Raw genomic sequence first — 17,065 nt, 5'->3', positions numbered from 1 at the left:
TAGGGAAGATGAGTTCCTTACACTTTACAAGACAATTATTTTTAATTTTCACATTATACTATTCTATATTATTATAATTATAAAATACATATTAATAATATAATAAATAATAAAATAAATATTAAATAAAATAAATGATAAAATATATATTAAGATAACTTCATATACCCTTACTTTTAGTTGTTGATCTTTTTATCTCTTAGGTGCTGTTTGATATTCCGTGTATACTGGGGTAACTGAACTTCCAGCCACTCTCTGCTGTTCTCCATTTCTGTAGCTCCCGGCCAAGAGAGGAGATGGTTGCGTTTGTTCTCAGTTGTCAGCAGCAGTTTCATCTGTTGTCATCTCAGTTGTCCCTGGGGCAGCATCTCCAGTCTCTAAGGTGGCTTCCCCTCTAATATCACTGACCCTCGCCGTCACTTGTGGGTTCAGGGGTCACGATAGGACAGAGGCCCCTGTAATTAGTTTGTGAGGCCTTCACAGCATAAACAAGGCCATAGGGTCCAAGTTAGAATCTGAGCAGTCACGATCCACTGTAGAGAAGGACCCACACACCTGATGTGGCAGAGACCCTTCTGGAAGCTCTGGTGTGGGTGTTGCTGCATTTACCATAAACACAATCAGCGCTTGGTGGACAGCAGAAATAAGAAAGTTAAGTTATAGTGCAGTGTAATTACTAAAAAATTACAAAAATTATTGGGTGGGAATTTTTTTTTTTTTATAGAGGCATGCTTTTATTTATTTATTTGTTTGTTTGTTTTGTTTATACATGCACTGGGTACAGTCAGAAGCGCGGGAGGGTGAGCGAATTCACCAGAGCCAGAGCGGGGAGCAGCGCAGGCAGAAGGACCGAAGTACACTGCTGAGGGGAGCAGTGGGCGGCAGGAGAGGTCTGCGCGCCATGTGGGACCCTCCTCCGGTGGTGGCCGGGGAGCAGCCGGGGATCGAACCGGCGCTGCAGAGGCCGCGGGCAGCTTCGCAACCCAGCGCTCAACAGCTGCGCCACCGGGGAGGCCCTGGGTGGGAATTTTTGAGAAACAATCTGTTCAACACAAAGTGATAGCTAGTAGCCTGCCTTGCATCTAATATTTCCAGAAATGTGTTAGAAATCCATCCATGACCTCACCCCACACTTCACAGGAGTGTTGTCCCCATTTATTTCATCCCCTAGAATGGGCGGGTGGGAATGGCAGGACAATGCCCTGGCCGGGCAGGCCATCAAGAGGAATCTCACACAGAGTGTCTGCATTTTTATGAACAGGTTGAATTGAAAAAAATTGTTGGATTTATGTGCAAAAAGGTAACACTATAATTTGGTGTGTTCATAGACATGCAAAGGATTTGAAGAAGATCTCATTTAGAAAGTGAAGCGCCCCGTGGGTGAGGCTGCTGTCTGGCCTCAGCTCCTCTCCGCTGAATGCATTGACCTTTGCTTTCCCGTCTGTGACGTTCCATATTTGAAAATTTCACGCCAAATATTTCATGATGCAATGCAGTTCCAATCAGATATACGCCATTCAGTCTCTCTCAGACACTCACCTGGGAGGGGCTGAGTCAGGCTGACCTTGTGTCCAGCCCGGGGGGGCTCCAGGTGGAACCAGGCAAATCTGGAGACCAGCCAGGGGCGGTAGAAGAGGTGGCAGAATCCTGACCTGTGAACTTCTGGGCTGACAACGGCCTACTGCTCTGTTAAGTGATTGGCCTTTTTTATTTTTAGTGCCGATAAGTGACTGTTAATATTAATTCATGATGCTGTTACACTGGCCAATAAATGTTATGGAATATGATGAGAATCCAGTGTGTGCCTTGAACAAGAAACTGGATCAGACCATTCTAAACACATGTGCTTCACTGCCAACATTTTTGCCAACCTTGTACAACATAATTAGAATATATAAGTTAATAAAACATTAACTGTTCAAGTTGTATGAGTTCAAACATTTAATCACAATTAAAACCATTGATTTCTGATTTTTTTTTCTTACTTGGGTTACTAAATTATTTATATCACTGTTTCTTTTTACCATGGTAACCTGCTGCTAGCACAGTGGTGGGGATTCAATAACAACAGTTTTATAAATTCTCAATGTGCCAGAAGTCTTGCATTCCAGCTGTTGATCCAGAAGGTCAAGAAATATATTACGAACTTAAATTCACCAGAAAGCATCAAAGGCCTAAAGGGAAAGAAGATAATTATTGACCACGAGAAGCTGGGATGCGGGAAGCAGAACTCCCTCCTGTGTCCTCTCGCACATTGTGCGGGTCACTGCAGAGACTGAGGCTGGAATCCACTGCACCACCAGGCCACCCCCCCCCCCAGGGCTCCTCGCCTAGCAGTGCTGCCACCTGCCACCAGCTCTGCCCGCCATTGTCCTGGGCTGACCCTGCTGCACGCGGTTTAGGAAAGGCCTGCACTTTGCGCCCTCTGCGTTCCCCAATCCCGGGCCCAAGCCCCAGAGCACCAAGCTGTGCGTCCAGCAGATTTGGCGCCCCGGCCGGCGCGGACCAGACATCCCTGGGTGCTTGTCCCGAAGCGCTCTCGGCCTCTCCAGGGCTCCCCGGGCCCCCACCCCGCCCTCTAGGGAGCTGATGGCTGGGCCTCATGTGCAGACACACCGCCATCTGGGGGCCACGCGGTGGGGGGGCTGGGGCCACACTCAAGGCGGGGGAGGAGCCTCAGGCCACTGCACCCACCAGGTCGGGTCCCCCACGGGAGTCAGGTCCCTGTAGATGCCGCCTCCCCGGGTCGGGGCCCTTGCTGGGTTGGGGGGCAGCGAGGGATGCTAGGGATGCATGGTGGATGCGAGGGATTCCCTGGCGGGGAGGTGACTACGGTCTTGGGGGGACGGAGTGACCGCAGCCGGGGAGCTCGGCGCTGACCGCGTAGCTGGGGCAAAGCCCCGGCAGCAGCGGGGCCCCGGGGACCGTCCCCCTGGGACCGCGGCCTGGTGCCCTGGGCTTGGTCCCCCACCTGGCTCCACGCACCAGGTCAGGCGGCCTTGCCCATCCCCTGCGCGGGTGGGGGCCAGGGGCTGGGGGTCGCTGCCGCCCACTGGGCCCGGGTCCGGGCTGGGGACCCTGTGCCCTGCCGGAGCCCCCAGGGGACCCGGGATAGCAGCTCGAGCCAGGGACGGCGCAGGTGGCCTTCCAGGCGCTCCCGTAGCCCTCCCGGTGTCTGTGGGCATCCCTGGGGTTCCCGGGGTCGCCCCCCATCCCGGGGCACAGCCACCCCGGCCACCCCATGCAGAGGGAGCGCAGGGGAGGCACGCTGGGGACAGTGGGGCGCGGAGCCTCCCCTTCCAAACCGCCCCGTGAGGCCCAGGGCTTGTCAGGGGAACAGGGCGCCTCCTCAGCGCCTGCGGTGCACCCGGGGTCTTCCTGGGCTCCTCTGGGCGCCTGGGGGCATCCGTGACTCAGGGGAGCCCTGGGGGGCTGAGACCCATAGTGGGGCCACCTTCAGCTGCGAAACCATGGCCGCGCCCCTCAGGGGAGCCCCAGAGCAGGGCGAGCTGGGGAGGAGGTGATGGGGCTGGTGGCGGTGCGTGCTCATTGCTCACCCTGCCAGAGCGCCTGGTGAGGAGCCGCGGAGGAGGAGGCTCTGGCACGCGCTGCGGACACCACAGGGGCCCCTCAGCTCCCTGGCAGCCTCTGTCTGTCCCGTGGGGACGGTTGCGCCAGGAGCTGGGGGGGTGGTGAGGGGAACCAGCGAGCAGAAGGGGGTGTGTCCGGTGAGGACCCGACTTGAGGGGTGAACAGGACGCCCCTGAGACGCGAGTCTTCCGCCCGCTGCTTCAGTTCCCAGGCCCAGGCCCCACTCCAAGGGCCTCTGGGGCTCCCGCGCACCCCCACCCCGCGTGGGCCAGGCGGAGGACTGGACGCAGGCGGGGTGGGCGCGGTGGGGTCCCCTCCGGGCAAGGGGTGGGGGGCTGCAGAGAAAACCAGCAGAAGCGGTGCCCAGGTGCGCATTAAAGGATGCGCCCGAGTACCCAAGTCCAGCTCCACAGCTGGGAGCGCCGATGGCGCATGGCCAAGGCTCCGGCGGGCGCCAACCCCATGGGCAGCTGATGCTCAGCCCCGCCGGCCCCCAGTGGCACCTCAGCTTGTTCACCCGCTTCGCCCCCCGCTGTCCTGGGGGGTCTCCCCCCTCCACCCCCACCCCGCCCTGCGGGTCCACGCAGCCGCCCGCCCCGGCCCAGCGCTCAGTCAAGCCCAGGACACCTGGCCAGGCCCCAGCTCAGCTCAGGGGCGCGTCCTGTTCCCGGGGACACAGGGGATTTCCAAGCCCTAGCACCACCCGGCCCCCTGGGGGAGCCCCGCCTCAGCTCAAGGCTCACTCCTTGGCCTGCTTTGCATGGCCAGCACTGGGCAGGGGTGGGCACAGGCTGCCTACCCCCTGTGAGGCGGGTCACCCCTCCCACTGCCCCCCCACTGCTGGAGCCATGGGCGCCCCAGCGCCCTTTCTGCACCTGGGCCTCCCGGCTGTGCGCGGGGACAGCACCCCAGGGAGGGCATCTGGGGGACGGGCAGGGGCGGTGGCCAGCAGCGGCGCTCGACGGCCGGGTCCAGGGGCCGGCAGGGACAGCAGCCTCACGGCGCCACTTGGACCACAGTGGCTGGCCCCGCCCTGCCCCCCACCTGCCCCCACCTGCCGCCACCCAGCCCTTCCCGTGGCTCTCCCCCCCAGTCCATCTCTCGCCCCTGCCCCTCCCCTGCCCGCCCTCCCTCCTGCCGAGACTTTTCCTAAAATGTCAGTCGACAAACGCCGGGATCTCCGCCTCTGCTGACCAGTCCGGCGTCTGGAAGCCCTGGCACCGCCTGCTGCGGGGCCGGCTGGATGTGCCTCCCCCGCTACAGCTGACGACCTGGCGCGGGCAGGGGCAATGCTGTGGATGCCCCCGTGGGCTGAAGGCAGCCTCTGCCCACCGGCCACACGGGCTGGGCTGGCCACATGCAGGGACAGGCCTCGCGGCGGGACACCTCGAGGGTGGATGGGGCCAGCGGCGTGGGCAGAGGCGCAGCAGGCGGTAGGCGCAGGGGGTGGGGGGTGGCGGGAAGCAACCCCACCTGCGGGCAGCCCTGGCCACGCCTGGCCCCATGGAATGGCCTCACCTGAGCAAGAAGCTGCCCCTCGCTCTGAGGCCGCAGACGCGGCCCCTCCTCATCATCGCTTTCCTGTCAGCCTCTTTGAAGTCTTTGTTCCTCAGAGTGTATATGACCAGGTTCAACAGCAGGGTGACCATGGGGTAGAAGATGGACATGATCTTGTTGATCTCGGGGGACAGGTGGGCATTGGGGCACACGTGCATGGAGATCATGGTCCCGTAGTAGATGGTGACCACGGCCAGGTGGGAGCCGCCAGTGGAGAAGGTCTTGGTGTGGCGGGAGGCGGAGGGGATCCTGAGGACGGCGGCCATGATGAAGACGTAGGACACGAGGGTGAGGAGGAAGCACAAGCACAGCACCGCAATGGACAGGGCGAAGATGACCATCCAGATGACATAGACACTGGAGCAGGAGAGCCGCATGGGGGGGGGCAGGTCGCAGAAGAAGTGGTCGATCTGGTTGGGGCCACAGAAGTCCAGCCTGGAGATCATCAGGCAGGGCAGGGCCCCGGTGCCCAACCCGGCCACCCAGGAGACAGCCACCAGCTTGACGCAGGTCTCGGGGCGCATCAGGAGGGGGTAGTGCAGGGGCTGTAGACGACCAGGTAGCGGTCATAAGCCATTGTAGCCAGGAGGAAACACTCGGTGGCCCCGAAGAACACAAAGAAGTAGAGCTGGGCCATGCAGGTGGGGAAGGAGATGGCGCGGCCCTGGGCCAGCAGGCCGGCGAGCAGCGGCGGCAGGACGTTGGAGGTGTACCAGACCTCCAGGAAGGACAGGTGCTTGAGGAACGTGTACATGGGCGTGTGCAGCCGCCGGTCATGGCTCGCCACAGCGATGATGACAATGTTCCCCGCCACCGTGAGCACATAGATGAACAGAAAGATGGCAAACAGCAGGGACTGCCACTCGAGAAGGTTCTGGAACCCCAGCAGCTGAAACTCAGTGACAGCAGACACATTTGGGGGCTCCATCACCTGCGGAGGGGAAGAGACCTTGGAAAGCACTGCGGACAAGGCATGAAATTCCTCGGTGCTGTCTGGAACGTGAGAGACCGTCTTCAAGCACTCCCATCTCCACAACAGCTTTCTGGAAGAACGTGCGTGGCTCCACCTGTCTTTTAGACCACTGTGGTTTCAACCTGCTAGTCGAAGGCGGTGCAAGAGTTGGGGGAGGGCCTCAGCAAGCTCCACTCACCAGGCTCTCTGAGATCTAGAAGTTCCAGGTTCAACACCACAGGTAAGAAGGGGCTCACTGAGCCGAACTCAGGATATACAATTAATAGCTGGGCCTCCCTGGTGGCGCAAGGGTTAAGTCTCAGCACTGCGAAGCTGTCGCCAGCCACTAAGGCATGAGTTCAATTCCCTGCCAGGGAGTGACCCACGGGGCGAGGCAGACCTCTCCTGTCTCCCCTCTGCTCCCCTCAGCAGTGTGTTTCAGCAGATCCGCCTGTTCTGCTCCCCACTCTGTCTCTGGTCTCTGGTAAATCCTCTCACCCACCCCCCCAACCTTTGGCCTGTACCCCAGTTCTTGTATGCATAAATAAATAAACCTTTTAAAAAATTAATTGCTATGTTTTCCTGGAAAGGGCCTGAGCTCAGGCCCTTTACTCCCACAGGTTACCCTTGTCTGGAAACAGGTCACTCCTGGCCCGTCTCCCAGCCCCGGAGACTGTGTTCTGCCCTCAGTGTTTACGGACACCTCCTCCGGGCACCTGAACATCTGAGTGTGTCTGTGTGTGTCTGTGTTGCCAGGGCTGAGCCAGCCTGCATCTCCACTGGTACCTTCTCATCCAGGTGGACACCAGCTTAGTCATCGGAATTTATGTCCAGTCAGCAAGTCACCCCTCCTTTTTTTCAAGGTCTAGCCTAGTTCTGGATGAAGCCAGCATCCGCCCGCCATCAGGGGCTTCCCTCATCAAGGACTGAGCGTGACGTCACCTCTGTAATGCCCAGGCCCAGGGCTCCAGCCGCAGGCCCTTCCGCCTCCCTCCCTCTCCCCAGTGACTATTTCAGGCGCTTCTCCAAAACCTTCCAAGACTTTTTGTGTAGGAAAGTGATGAAGCTGCAGTACCCAGAGGCCCTCCTTCACCAGCCCCTGCCTACCCAGGAGCCCATGGGCTGGCAGTCCATCACCCGTCCGCCCCCCTCTCCCGCAGAGGCTAAACCTGAGCCAGCTGTGGCTTCCCTCGGACCCAATATTTGGTCTCTTGCCCAAATTAACCAGCACCCCCCTGGAAATGCTGCATCCCCCCGAGGAGTGCTGCCCCTCCCACCCAAATGCTCCCATCTCCCTGCACCCCAGGCATGCCCGTCCTTCCTCCTGGGAAAGTGGACAGAGCAGCTGCCACAGCAGAGGCCTCTACTAGGCTGGAAACCAGGGCACAAAGCAGATGCCTTGGCGAGGGGCTTGGGCGTGAGGCTGCAGGGAGAAGCCAGCTCAGGGCTCGGGAGCCATGGTCCCTGGAGCTCTGCAGTGAAAAAGGCCCGTGGCTCCACCCGCTGGCTGTGCCCAGGAGCTGGCCCTGCTGCATGGTGTCTGCCCTCTGTGCCTAGGGCCGGCCTGTCCTGCTCCCTCCAAGCCGCTCCCCCTCCTCCTCAGAGGCACCAGACCTCTGGGTCTCTGTTCTAACCCCATCTCATCTCCTGCGCACAGCACAGACCACAGTCTCTGGCCTTCCCTGCTCACTGCTGTTCCTGGGCCCTGCCCCGGGGCAGGCTGACCCCAGGCCAGTCCAGGAGCCCAGGCTGAGGGGAAGCGTGACCCCACAGGGCAGCGAGTGATGCAATTCACTTTGCAACATGGTCCTTTCCTGCCATTGCTTCCGTGACATGAGCAGTGACCGGAAAAAGGCAGAATTTAAATGTCGAGACCACCAGGGCCTGGTTGACGGGGTCAGCATGGGCAACGTGTTTGGGTCACAGGGCATTTGGCTCCATTTCCGAGTCACCTGAAGTCCCCCACAAACGAAGTCAAGGACACAAGGGAAAAAGGATCTGCTGGGCCTAGCCCTTCACGACAGGACAGGGTGCTGGGGTGACAGGTTGGGAGGTTGGCGGGGGTGGGGGGTGGCAGGGGTGGGGGTGTGAGCAGGTGGCGGGGTGACCTTCTCGGGGCTGACATCAAGTCCTGGCTATTCCAGGGACTGGATCACCTGATTTACAATGAGCTCAGTCAACAAGACCAGCCCCGAGGCAGAAACTCCCAGGTGCCAGCTCCACATCTGATTTCACAGCTTCCCTGGAGCCTTTATGGAAATAAACATGCCCCAGGGCCACCAGGCACCTCTGGGCTAGGGCCTCCCTGCTGCTCTCCAAGCACCACAGGCACAGCAATTCCACCTGGACAGAGCATCCGCAGGGCCTGCAGCATCAGGCTCACAGCCCCTCACCCACAGGCATGGCCTCTGGCACCAAACACACCTCTCCTGGTCGCCTTCTGAGCCCTGGGCCTACCTGTCCGCCTCCCCGGCACACGGCGCCCATGGTCCTCCCTGCTGCTGGCTCGGCCCTGCTGCCCTCCGCCCTGCACGCCGGCTCTGGCTCCCTCCTGTGAGCTGCGACTGGCCATCTTCTGCAGGTGATGCGGCTGGAACACGCTCCACCTTTCAACAACCCAGGTATCCTGGGGCCTGGCCTGCGGGGAATCCTCCTCCCAGGTATTCTTCCACGATATGCCAACTGAGTTAATAAGCAACAAAAGCAAACTTTTGAGACTCCCCGCTGCCCAGGGGGCTCAGGCACGGGCGGCAACCCTGGGACCCAAGCAGTTCTTTGGAAAACTTTTTTAAAATGTAGCTTAGGATGGCCCCGGAGATGCTGAACTGGACTGACTCAAACAAATGGGTGTTTCTTGAAAATCTAGGGAGCAGGTACTCAGGGGCCCATCCTGAGGACAGATGGGTGCCAACGGCCTTCTGCTTCACACTGCAGTTTCAGGTGCACCCACGAGAGCACATCCACGAACCCACGCCGTGAGACCCCCACCCAGGCCAACTTCCAGCGACCAGAGCACCTGCACCGAGGGTGTCTCCCAACTCCACAAGGAAAACACAGCATCTGAGCCAGGAAAGGCCTGAGCAGAGCCCTCCACGTGCCCCCGCCCCCCTCTTACCAGCAGAACCAGAGGCCACTGCATGGCGGGGCACTGCCCCGTGACGCACTTGTGCTTGACTTAATTAATAACTTATTTTCCAAAATAATGTGATCCATGTGTATATTCTTCAGAAAACTTGGAGACAGAAGACAGCCAGAGCACAGCGCGTGCTCGCATGCCCACTGTGAACACGCTCAGGGGCACGGGCAGCTGCACACGCACAGGTGCATTTTGGGGCACTGGGTGAGGAGCCACTGAAAGCTCTAGCTGGCACCACCGGGTCCTGGGATGCCCGCGGCACCAGGAAACCCGAGTTCATGGGGGCGAGGCTGCGGGGAAGAGTGTCCAGGCTCCCCGACGGGGTCCTGGGCAGGGTCCTGGGAAGGGTGGGGCCCATTATGCTCCACCCGTGTTGGCCCCCTGATGGCCCACCCCCCAGCTCTCCTGTTCCCTGTGGGCAACGCGCGCCCTGCCACTGTGGCCTTGGCTGGCCTTCGCCCCTCTCCATCACGGTCTTTCTCACTGCTGGAGGTGGGGAAGAAAACAAGCTGAACCCTGGCCTGTGGGCAGGCTTCTTCCGGGCGGTCTTCTCACTGGGCCCCCACTCTTTGCCTGGCACGCCACGGCCAGGGGAGGAGAGCAGTGCAGGCACCCAGGGAGCAGTCGAGCAGGCGGGTGGGTGGGTTCCAGCAGGTGAGAGCACAAGGTACAGTGGGACCTGGGGACATCCAGGTCACCCCATCAGCACCGCCAAGTGATGGTGACTGGCAAAGGGCACTGGCACGCAAGCCCCACAAGGTCACCCCAGCACTCACGTGCCAGCAGGCGACCAGCCTGAGACTTGGCCTGAGGAGCCTGGTGGGGCGCCGGGCTCAGGTGTGCTGACATCCGAGGGGCCCCTCGCCCCGGCAGATGTGCTACGGAGGAGAGGTGGAAAAACATCACCTCCAAGAGGCAGCAGGGCCATGGCAGATGCGCGCCCCAGCTGCGTCCTGAGCCAGCCGGCCAGAGCAGGCTTCCCCAGGCTTCCAGGCCCAGCCCTGGGAGCACACGCAGGCCCAGGACTGGCTTCAAGACCTCTCTGCACCCCAGGCTGTCCTCCCCACTCCCCAGGCCCCAGCCTCCACTGCCTGACCAGCGCCAGCCCCAGGCGCCCGTGCCATCCCCGCAGCACCACTCTGGCATGCGTCCTCACCCTGGCATGCGCCCTCGTCCCCAGCACAACGGCCTGCTCTCACTCAGGTGGGCGCCCCTGGGTGCAGGTGCACCGTAGGCTACGAGTCAGCATCTGTGTGTCCATCTCCACCAAGACAATCTCATACTTTGAGATGTTCAAATCCTCACCCAGAAGTACCTTCCAGAATCCCTCCTTCCTCTTTCCCACTCAGTCGCTGGACACTCCCTCACGCCCACGCGGGCAGCCCCTCCATCCCGCACAGGGGCCGGGCCGGGGTGCCGGAAACTGCCATCGGTGGTCACTCTCATGCTGACCAGATGCGCTGAAGTCACCTCAGTCGAGGCAAAGTGATCTGCCCCCTCGGCGCTGCAGTGTGTGGTCCCGGCTGGCCATTTCCTGGGGCGGCTGAGTTGGGGATTTGCTCATCTCATGGCAGGCCCTAGAGCCACGTGGCTTGAGCCCAGGGATTGGGGCATGTGGGGTGCACCAGGCCCAGGGGTGGGAGGGCCGCCCAGGCAGGGGCAGGTCTATGAGGCAGGGAAGGGGAAGCAGGAGTCCAGGGGGAGCCCTGGCGAGCTGGGAGGGGGGCAGTCACCCCACGGGCCCAGGCCAGGGTCTGGGGGCCGAGGCGTGCTGTGCTCGCTGGGGACGGGACAGTCAGCAGAGGAAGCCGGGCCAGGGGCTTTCTTGTGGGGGTACTCCAGGGACTCGGCAGTTACAGGAGGGGTGGAATCTCTACCCGTAAGGGCAGAGGCGCCGCTCCAGACGGGCCTTCAGGAGGAGGTCTTCCGGTCCATGGAAGGAAATTCTAAGGCTCACACTTGAAGCCCCGCATGGAGCATCGCTGGGTTCGGTATGAAAAAGGGAATGATTATAAAACTCCTGCGTTTCTTCAGAAGTTTCATAGATGACAGTTATTCATCAGAGCACAGTGTGGACAAAGTCTGGACCCAGCTCCAGCAGTGCAAACCCCACCTCTGAACAGGGTGAGGGGGTGCCCCCAAGGTCTATCTAGACCTGTTCTCAGAACTACTCCCAGACCCACAGGCCCTGGGCGTGGGCTCGGCGCCCAAGAGGGTCCAGCACCCCAGGCCTGCTGGTTACCTCAGATGTGGCTTCCCCAGAGCGCTGAGGGCCCTGGGGTTGGGCCTCAGGGGAGCCAGAGGCCTCTCTGCTCCCTCTCCCTGGGGAATTCTGCAGTTTGGGCCCTTTGAGGCCCAGTAAGAGAGGCTTCTTTTATCATTTAAACCCCCTCTGGAATCAAGCGAGTGAAGCGTGGGCACGACTTCCAAGGCCGCCGCACGGGGGTAGCATCTTCACCAGCCCCCCGCCAAGTTATTAAGAGGAGAACCTCCCTCCTCCCCAGGCTGGGACCTCCCTCCTCCCCATGCTGAGCACCCAGCGGGAGGAGCCAGCTCAGAACAATTAGCCCTGGCAGGCATGTCCCAGGGGAGCGCCAGGGGAGCGCCTTCCTTCCTTCCTTCCTTCCTTCCTTCCTTCCTTCCTTCCTTCCTTCCTTCCTTCCTTCCTTCCTTCCTTCCTTCCTTCCTTCCTTCTTTCCTTTCTCTGGGGCATGGTGTGTGCGGGGGTGACGGGTTTGCATTTATTCAATGCAGGTTAGATGCCAGCCCCTGCCATACCACCCAAGCCAGCCCAAGGCCCAGGGCCCACCAGCTGCAGGCTGAGAGAGTGGAGGCTCCCGGGGCAGAGGGGGTGCCAGGGCACGGAGGGGGTTTGCCAGGGCATGGAGGGGGTTGTGCCAGGACACAGAGGGGGTGCCAGGGCACAGAGGGGGTGTACCTGGGTGAAGAGGGTGTGCCAGGGTGTAGAGGGGGTGCTAGGGCACAGAGGGGGTGCCAGGCAGCAGAGGGGGCGCTAGACCAGGGTCAAAAGGGAGGTCTTGCCTCCAGGTCCTTCACCATCATGCAGGCTTTCGGGGCAACCGCAGGGCGATAGCAGGGTCCCGCTCACAGGGCCACCAAGGAATTGCGCACATAAATGTTGCTGCACATGGGTAGGGCAGGTCGGAGCCTGTCAGCTGAGCTGCGGGTCTAGCAGCCTGCTCACGGGTGGGGTGCACCCTGTGCGGGCCCCACGTCCATCTAGGGGAGCTGCTTTCCATTCATCAGGGTCTCCCCAGGAAAAGCGTGAAACTACCAGGACATTTGGTTCCCACGGCAGGGAAGCCGGGAGCCCCGCCCAGCAGCCCAACAAGTCACGTCCCCAGCCCCCAGAGAGGGCCTGCGAGCCCGGGGCTGTCCAGTGACCGCCCATGGGCACCTCCCCACCCAAAAGCCCCTGGCAGCGGCCACAGGCCCTGGCCTTGCCTGGAAAGAAAGTCAGAGCAGGGCCGTGTGCCCCACACCTGTAATGGTTAGGATTTCACCTTCAATTTCCAAAAAAGTATTTTTTTGATTTTGCTTTTTAAGGTCCAGCTCTGATCACATTACTTCTTACAAACTTTGAAAATGTGCTTATTTCTAAGCAAAATAACTGAAGATAAACTTGTACTTTTTTTTTAAGATTTATCTTTTTTTATTTATACAAGCACTGGGTACAGTTAGAAGCACGGGAGGGTGAGAGAATTCACCAGAGCCAGAGCAGGGAACAGAACACCCGGGGAGGCCCGGGTGGGGTTTAATTTTAACCTTATTTAACGCTACCCCACCAGATACCATTTGGTTTCTGTGTTCCTACCACAGTGGATACTTGTTTTATATGTGATTTACATTCCCTCTTCCTGGTCTTCACCTGTCTGCATACATTAAATTCGGAAGTATCTGGTGACAGAAACAATTCAAAGCATGCACTTTATGACTTAACACTCTTATATCAATAAGTGTCAAATAAATTACCAAAAAGAGAAGCCCAAATCCCCGAAGGCTAAACACGGAAGCAATTCTACACTTTCTTAAGAGAGAATTCCTGACAATTAAATTGTAAGTTATGGTGAAATCAAAAGCAGCAAAAGGGGTGAATAGGGTTGCTTTATGTTTTATTGCTAATTCCCTGTCAAAGCCATATGCTTACTTACCAAATATTAAAACATGTGCCCATCAAATTGTTAGGGGGAAAGGAAGTCCTGAGCTAATTCCATACAGGCTTTGTGGACTCCACCCCCACTCCAGACCAAAGCCATCAGGACACTGGGAAAGACAAATTCCATCACCACTAAAAGAGGGTTGCTGGGACCTGAGGGTGGAGTTAAGAAGCCAGATTTGATATAAGACCAGACACATGGGTCTTGGGGGCCCCTTCTTGGCTTCACAGCTCGGCTCTCGGCCAGATCTCAGAGTACCATTGGGTTTCCAGGTTAACGGAACAGGTAGGACACATTTAAGACTTTATCTCCCTATTTTCTCCCTGAGTTGTACATTTCCTCATTTCCCCTTTCCTCAGAGTGCACTCATCCCTCTTGTGGACCTGACTCAGTATGCTCCTGACTACACTGAGCGGAATGAGGAGAGAGCTCGTGCATGGGGATTTACTGAGTTTGACCCCAGCTCCACTTGGACAGTAAACTCCCATGGGATGACACTCTTCCCGAAGGCCCTGGTATATCCGGTGCTAAAACATCTTCACAAAGGATGTCACTATGGGAGAGATGCATTATTGGAAACAGTGTGCCCTTATTTGAAGGACCCATATTTACATAAAATAGCACACCTGGGGCTGTCAACTATGTGCCAGGAATAACCCCATGACTGACCTCCACCCTAAAGCCATTGGGGTTCAATATGGGGCCAAGTGCCCTTTTGAGGACTGGCAGGTGGACTTTACACAAATACTTAGAAAAACAGGCAGTTTCAAATACATACTGGATTTTGTGAACATGTTCTCCGGATGGGTGGAAGCTTTTCCCACAAAGATGGAGAAAGCTTCCAAGGTGGCAAAAGAGCTAATGCAAGAGATAATCCCTTGTTTTGGGTTGCCCAACTCCATCCAGAGTGATAATGGGGCAACATTCATCTCTGACTTTATTCATGCAGTAAGCAATGTGTTACAGATCAGCTGGACATTGCATGCTGCATGGAGACCACAGTCTTCTGGAAAAAATGAACCACACCTTAAACAAAACCTTGGCAAAACTGTGCCAAGAAACATGCTTTCATTGGGACCAAGTACTATCCCTTGCCCTCCTCCAGATAAGAGTGGCACCTAGAAGTGGGCTACAATTAAACCCCTTTGAAACTGTGTTTGGAAGACCTTTCCAGGCCTCAGTTCAGAAAGGCAGTCCAGAAATAGTACAAGATTGCCAGATCATACAATATGCAAAACATATCCAGGAGGTTCTGGCAGTAATTCACAACTTTGCAACCTCAAAGATCTCTATGCCTCCTGATCAACCATTGTATCCCTTCAGACCTGGAGAGCAGGTCTTACTCAAGACTTGGCAGAGTGGGGATGCCAAAAACCAGCTGTCAGAAAAATGCACTGGTCCACATGACGTTTTGCTGAGCATACATACTTCTTTGAAACTGGCAGGCATAAAACCCTGGGTATATCATTCCAGAGTTAAGCAAGCACCAGAAGGAACTGACGCAGAAACAAAGTCCCACTGGTCTTGTGAACCCATTGAGGACTTGAGATATTTATTTAAGAAAAAGACAAAAACTTGAATGTTACTGACTTCTTTTCCAGTTATTGTTGAAGGATGTCCAAAGATTCACTTTTCTGGATTTTTTTAAATGATTTCTTCATTTATTTATACAAGCACTGGGTACAGTCAGAAGCACGTGAGGGTGAGAGAATTCACCAGAGCCAGAGCAGGGAACAGAACAGGCAGACTGACAAAATACACTGCTGAGCGGAGCAGCGGGTGTGGCAGGAGAGGTCTGTCGTGCCATGTGGGACCCTTGCCAGGGGCCGGGGATTGAACTGGCGCTGCAGAGGCTGCGGGCAGCCACACAATCCAGCGCTCAACTGCTGTGCCACCAGGGGAGGCCCAGATACACTTTTCTGAAGAAACCCTAAGATGAATAACATGCTCAAACCTATCTTCCTTTCAAAGTTTCAGAGATGTGAAATAACATCTAGAATCACGCATATGCTGGCATTATATATATATATATATATATATATATATATATATATATATATTTACACAGAAAGGCTTTCAATCTTGATTTTGGTATTTCCTTTTAACTTTTTGCTTTTTTTTAACTTCAAGGTTGATTTTCTGCTTGTTTTTGTTACTTTGGCTTATGAGTGAAACTGCAGTTGTATAAGATACCCCACGCATGATAAATCGTTACTAAAGAGCTCTTTGTGTCTATATGTTGTATGTCTGTATGTCCTTTCCTTGTGTCCTTGTCTTGGCCTCTAGTGGTTGACAAATTGGTATGCATAGTGCCTATAGACATTGAAAAAAAAAAGTCTCCAGTTAGGAGGAAAAGCTAAAGGTTATGGTTTGATTGTCAACATTGAAATACTTAACTAAGCCGGTGCCTTCATAGAGATTGAATATTGTTATTTCTGCTGTTTTCTGATATTTATGGCAAAGCTTTCCAGAAATCCCAGAAGTCCCTTTTAAGCATGCGGGTAAGGTAACCTGTTATATTTGGGGCTGCACTGTAACACTTTCACTTCTCAGATTACAGGCCATTGAGCTGAGAAAATGGGGGCATCGCCCTGAAGGGCCTGTTTCCCCATCTCATCTCCAGCTGGCCTCGTTATAATCAGTCACACACAGACTGTCACAGCAAACAGCCATCAGAACAGACCGTCACAGCTGGTGCTCCTGGTATACATTACGTTCAGCCTCCAATACTGGTTATCAGCCCCCGGCCTCACCCAGACACTATACTGCCACAGTCAGTTTGCATGAATTCATCTGGAACAGAAAATTTTATGCAGAGTTTTCAATCTTGCTTTGTCAGACCTTCATACAGGAACCCTCAGACTGAGAGCTCCTAACAGCCAGGAGTCAGGGCTCAGGACCACGCCAAGTTCTCACCACCAGAATTGGCCTGCGGTACCTGTATCATTGGGAAAATTCCTTTTGAGGCTCCCATGACATTTGGGGATTCTCGACCTGCCAAGGGGTTGCCTTCTTTACCCTCATGACAGACCCTTGTACCCCTTGAATAAGTGCCAGTTTACTGTTGTCTTGCAGCCTCTGAGATCAGTCTGGTTTCTGAAAACACAACATTCCAGACAAAGCCTCGGTAAGATATCTGTATTTCCAATTCTCTATTAAATAGAAGGGGAAAAAGAAATTTACTGGATTTATGCAAACTTTTTTAATGATTTATTTATGCATAGAAGAGCTGGGGTATAGGCCAGAGGTGGTGGGGAGGCTGGTGAGAGGATTCACCAGAGACAGAGTGGGAAACATAACAGGCAGATCTACTGAAATACACTGCTGAGGGGAGCAGCAGGCAAGTAGGGAGAGGTCTGCTGCACCATGTGGGCAGCTCCCTGGCAGGGGATCCATCTCAGGCCATCACGGTGTCTCTTCCAGGTGTTTCCTTCCACATCTCTAAGATCTTGGTTCAAGTCCAAAGCCAAGAAGCAAGGGGCCTTCTCCACACGCCTCTCTCCTGTGCGTCTCCAGGTGCTCTCTGACACTGACAAACCTTTATGTTCCAAGCAAACAGCCCACCAGAACAGCCCATCACAGCTGACACTCCTGGTGTCCTTCCTGTTCAGCCCCAGAACTTGCCGTCAGCCTCCTGGGTATCCTGCCCCT

At 56.4% G+C, this 17,065-nt stretch overlaps 1 pseudogene across 1 annotated transcript; it reads right to left on the bottom strand.

The window, feature by feature from the left end:
• Window positions 1-5,105: 5,105 nt before the first annotated feature.
• LOC311176186 (olfactory receptor 11L1-like) lies at window positions 5,106-6,076 on the bottom strand (annotated as a pseudogene). The gene has a single exon. The product of its transcript is annotated as an olfactory receptor 11L1-like (transcript).
• Between the last annotated feature and the right edge of the window lie 10,989 nt (window positions 6,077-17,065).

Source organism: Talpa europaea (genome assembly GCF_964194135.1).
Source record: "Talpa europaea genome assembly, chromosome: 8".
In the NCBI taxonomy this organism is placed as follows: domain Eukaryota; kingdom Metazoa; phylum Chordata; class Mammalia; order Eulipotyphla; family Talpidae; genus Talpa; species Talpa europaea.
The sequence above is the reverse complement of the archived record's forward strand: the minus strand, read 5'-3'. Positions and strand labels throughout refer to the sequence as shown.